The sequence below is a fragment of the Hypomesus nipponensis genome, chromosome 26 (assembly GCF_054491055.1).
Source record: "Hypomesus nipponensis isolate SF chromosome 26, ASM5449105v1, whole genome shotgun sequence".
Classification (NCBI taxonomy): Eukaryota; Metazoa; Chordata; class Actinopteri; order Osmeriformes; family Osmeridae; genus Hypomesus; species Hypomesus nipponensis.
The window spans coordinates 9,612,985-9,617,500 of NC_140386.1; the positions used below are offsets into that span (position 1 = coordinate 9,612,985).

Genomic DNA, 4,516 nt, shown 5'->3' on the forward strand with positions numbered 1-4,516 from the left:
CTTCATTCCTCCCTGCAAGAGGATCAAAGGGCATCCACCGGTCCAACAGGGGATCTGGCAACATACCCCAACCCAGCACAACATACCCTAACGCAGCACAACATACCCCAACCCAGCACAACATACCCCAACCCAGCACAACATACCCCAACCCAGCACAACATACCCCAACCCAGCACAACATACCCCAACGCAGCACAACATACCCCAACGCAGCACAACATACCCCAACCCAGCACAACATACCCCAACCCAGCACAACATACCCCAACCCAGCACAACATACCCCAACCCAGCACAACATACCCTAACCCAGCACAACATACCCCAACCCAGCACAACATACCCCAACCCAGCACAACATACCCCAACCCAGCACAACATACCCTAACGCAGCACAACATACCCTAACGCAGCACAACAAACCCCAACCCAGCACAACATACCCCAACCCAGCACAACATACCCCAACCCAGCACAACATACCCCAACCCAGCACAACATACCCTAACGCAGCACAACATACCCTAACGCAGCACAACATACCCTAACGCAGCACAACAAACCCCAACCCAGCACAACATACCCCAACGCAGCACAACATACCCCAACGCAGCACAACATACCCCAACCCAGCACAACAAACCCCAACCCAGCACAACGTCTTTTTAAGAACCTGAACATCGAAGGTCTGAATGTCAGGAAACACGGCGTTCGTGCGTGACTTTGGTTTGAGACCGTCGCCGTCTCCCAGAGAGAGTCGCTTCCTGTCAACTTCCTGTCAACTTCCTGTCGCTTCCTGTCAACTTCCCCCTCCTCTGAGAACAGCAGCAGCCTGATGGGCGCTCCCTGGCTCTGACGGCTCCGCAGCAGAACTTCAGACGGAGCATCTGGTCCAGACGTGGGGAGGCCTCCAGGGCGTCCGGAGCCTGACAGCACAGCGGGGGGAGGAGGGGGGGGGCACGGCTGGGAGGGGGGGGGGGCACAGCGGGGGGGGGGAGGGCCACGGCTGGGAGGGGGCACGGCTGGGAGGGGGCACGGCTGGGAGGGTAGCAGCATGCACAGGATGTCTGACAGCGACAAGAAACACAGGGAGTGTGTGTGTGTGTGTGAGAGAGAGAGAGAGGGACGGAGAGAGAGAGAGAGAGAGAGAGAGAGAGAGAGAGAGAGAGAGAGAGAGAGAGAGAGAGGGGGGGGGGAGAGGCGAGGGAGGTAGGACAGCATGAGAGAGTGATGAATAGTGTGTGTCTTGTTTCTGTCTTGTGTGAGAGAGAAACAGGGGGTTGGCAGGGAGGGGCAGAAGTTTAAGCTTCCTCGGGGCAAATATCTGCTATGTTCAAAAAGGATTGTTTAAAAACACTGCGGCCCAGTCCAGACAGCAAGCGGCCTGTAGCCCAGAGACTGAACGCCCCTCCGAGTGTGGATCTGGCGCGAGGCAGCCCGAGGTCAGGACCGGGGTTGAACCATCGCGAGGGTGTGGTTCCGACCGGCCATCTTAACGACACTGACTCAGACGGAGAGAATGCCCAGGGCGGCGGGCAGCCGTTACCGGCTCTGAGCCACATGCGGCCCCTCAGCCCCGCCCCCGCAGGCCCACATAAAGATCACTCAGCAGACGGCATTAACCATGGAAAGGGAATCAAAGCAGAGTTCAGCTCGCAGTTAATAGGAAGTTCGGGTGGAAATACGGATGAGGGGATGTCCACAGAGATTTTATTGCCCTCTTGTGTGTGTGTGTGTGTGTGTGTGTGTGTTTGGGGTGGGTGGGTGGGGGTGAGGGGATTGGGTAAACTTGGTGTTCGAGATTCAAGAACATTCTTTGGCTTCTGAAACGGCAGACAGACATTTTTGAACAACGTTTGTAATGAAGTGTACTTTTCAAGGTTGGGAACGGGTTCCCAGAGGTGCCGCTCCCCCGGGTGAGCATGGTGCGATGCCAGCCTCGCTCACACGCACAGACTTCTCACAAAAAAGAACAAAACAAAGCCTCCCACATCAATGAGCAAACGGCTGTTTTTCAGAGAGCGGCGGGTTACCGTGGGGACAGGAGAGAAGTCTGCACTTTCAAGTCCCTCTCGGAACACACACGGCCCTGTCATCCTGCGCTCTGCGGCGACAGCCTCATGTCCCGGTTTGCCCGCCAGCGTAACCCACCAGTGACACACAATGCCAGGGCCCGGGCAGGCTAGGCAGTGCCTGCACGCCACCTCCTGGGTCCACACAGCAGGGGGTCTGGAGGGAGGGAAGCAGGGAGGGAGGCAGGGAGGGAAGCAGGGACGCAGGGAGGGAGGCAGGGAGGGAGGGAGGCAGGCAGGCAGGCAGGCAGGCAGGCAGGCAGGCAGGGAGGGAGGGAGGGAGGGAGGGAGGGAGGGAGGGAGGCAGGGAGGGAGGGAGGGAGGGAGGGAGGGAGGGAGGGAGGGAGGGAGGGAGGGAGGGAGGGAGGGAGGGAGGGAGGGAGGGAGGGAGGGAGGGAGGGAGGGAGGGAGGGAGGGAGGGAGGGAGGGAGGGAGGGAGGGAGGGAGGGAGGGAGGGAGGGAGGGCTACACGCTCACGTCAAAGAGGCTGGCGAGGCCACGAGGCTGGCAGGGTGCCACTCCAGCGCTAGGCACAGACATGTAGGTCGTGCCATTGACACCGGGCGGCCATTGTGTGTCACAAGATGAAGGCAGAGAGGGGGATTATGGGATATGGCTGCTGTTGTTGGTTTATGGGTGCGTGCAGAGGTACAGTGGGTCGTTTTATTGTCGATCCACCATTAAAGGAATCGACTGTAAGTAGGCAGTTATGTATATGGATGTTATGAGATTGTATGGATCCTTACTGTGGCTTGGAAAGGTCAAACAAACATCATCACAAACATTCTCACTAATTTCTATTAGGTTGCATTTATAAGAACTATAAAATACATTAACCCCAGCTCAGTGCTTTAGGCTGCTAAAATTATGTAATATCCCAATCCCTACTTACAGACGGCTCTACCATTTATGTAATTCGATCATGTTTTATTGAACTTGACGATTATTTGTTTTAATCAAATGCTCCAATCGAAGGAGCATATCACACACAGTGGTAGGAAGGAAAAATTCACTAATGATAATGAGGTAGTGATTCACAATTGACCTTTTCTCCAGACAGGCCGGAGTCTTGAAATTATTTAAAAAGAATGTAAAGGCTAACATGTTATAGAATTGCAAAGGCTACAGTATAGACCAGTCCAGTAAAATACATGAATTAGACATCAGAAATAAAAGGTCTTGCAATCAAAATGGTGATTTGATTGCCATAAATAAAATAATCCATGTAAAATGTCTTTTATGTCCTTTTTTTTCAGACAAGGACAAATGTGTACAGTGCTTGTAATGGGCTGTGATTTGTGGTTCGGAATTACGTTGACGTGTCATATTAAGTATTCTGGTATATTAGTGTGTGCATGTGCAAGTGATTTTGTATTTGTCTGTGTGGGTGTGTGAGTCTGTGTGTATGTGTGTGTATTTGTCTGTATGTGTGTGTGAGTCTGTGTGTATGTGTGTGTATTTGCGTGTGTGTCTGTGAGAGAGGGAGGGGGATTGGATGTTAGGGTTGAGCGAGGGGTACAGCCACCTAACTCTCACATCACTGTGTGGATCTGCCTCGCGTCAACGCCACACCCACAATGCACTGCTCACCAGTCCGCATCACGCATACCTGGGAGCACACAGACACCTGACAAATCCTGACACACACACACACACACACACAGTGAAGCCATTTACAACACTCACAACGTCAAGGTGTATCTGGGTCCTAGTGTGGGACCCAGTCGTTGCCGGGGGAACCAGGGTTAATCCTGAATCCAGTCCTCATCATCCCCAGAGCTGCCTGGATCCAGGGCTTCCTGTGGGGGATCAATGTGAGGTCAGGATCATGCCAATGATGTAGCTAATGATCCGACCAGGTGATTAAGACTGGGCTAACACCTTCACTGCCCTGGGAGGGAGATGAGGGACTCTCACACACACACACACACACACATGATTTGATCCAAGCTCTCTTCTGTACTATAACCTAGGCCACAGCATGGATGCTAGTGCTGTCCAGTTGTATAATCTAGTCCCGGTAAGGGTACCCTCCTCTGCTCCAGTGTAGGGAGGCGTCCGTGTGCCAACGCAGGGAGGACGAAAGGGTTGGGCAGTGTGTGTGTGTGTGTGTGTCACAGACAAGACCCCTTGAGAACAGGCCAGCGCTCGCTCATCTAGCTTTGCTCCAATCAAATGAGAGCTATCTTTGCTCCAATCAAATGAGAGAGGGAGAGAGGGGAGAAGAGAGAGGGAGGAAGAGAGAGAAAGAGAAGATGTCAATGTTTTTTAATTAACCAGGTTATGTAACTGACTCAAACTTTTAGTTGTTTTTAAATAGTTTTTTTTGTTTTTTGAACTTGTTTCATTTCTGTGTTCTTCTGTCTGTAACTAGCTGTTTTTATGTTGCTGCCTGTCTTGGCCAGGTCTCCCTTGACATTTTTTGTAAAAATCTCAATGGG

The 4,516-nt window shown here is 52.7% G+C and overlaps 1 long non-coding RNA gene across 1 annotated transcript in view; it reads right to left on the bottom strand.

Annotated features, from left to right (window-relative positions):
• Positions 1-2,646: 2,646 nt before the first annotated feature.
• The window catches only part of LOC146221384 (uncharacterized), an 18,150-nt gene continuing 16,280 nt past the window's right edge, over positions 2,647-4,516 (bottom strand). Inside the window, exons 3-4 of the long non-coding RNA XR_014750764.1 lie at positions 3,762-3,874; positions 2,647-3,684 (exon numbers count right to left, since the gene is read on the bottom strand). This is a non-coding gene — a long non-coding RNA (uncharacterized LOC146221384). The remainder of the gene's footprint in view (positions 3,685-3,761; positions 3,875-4,516) is intronic.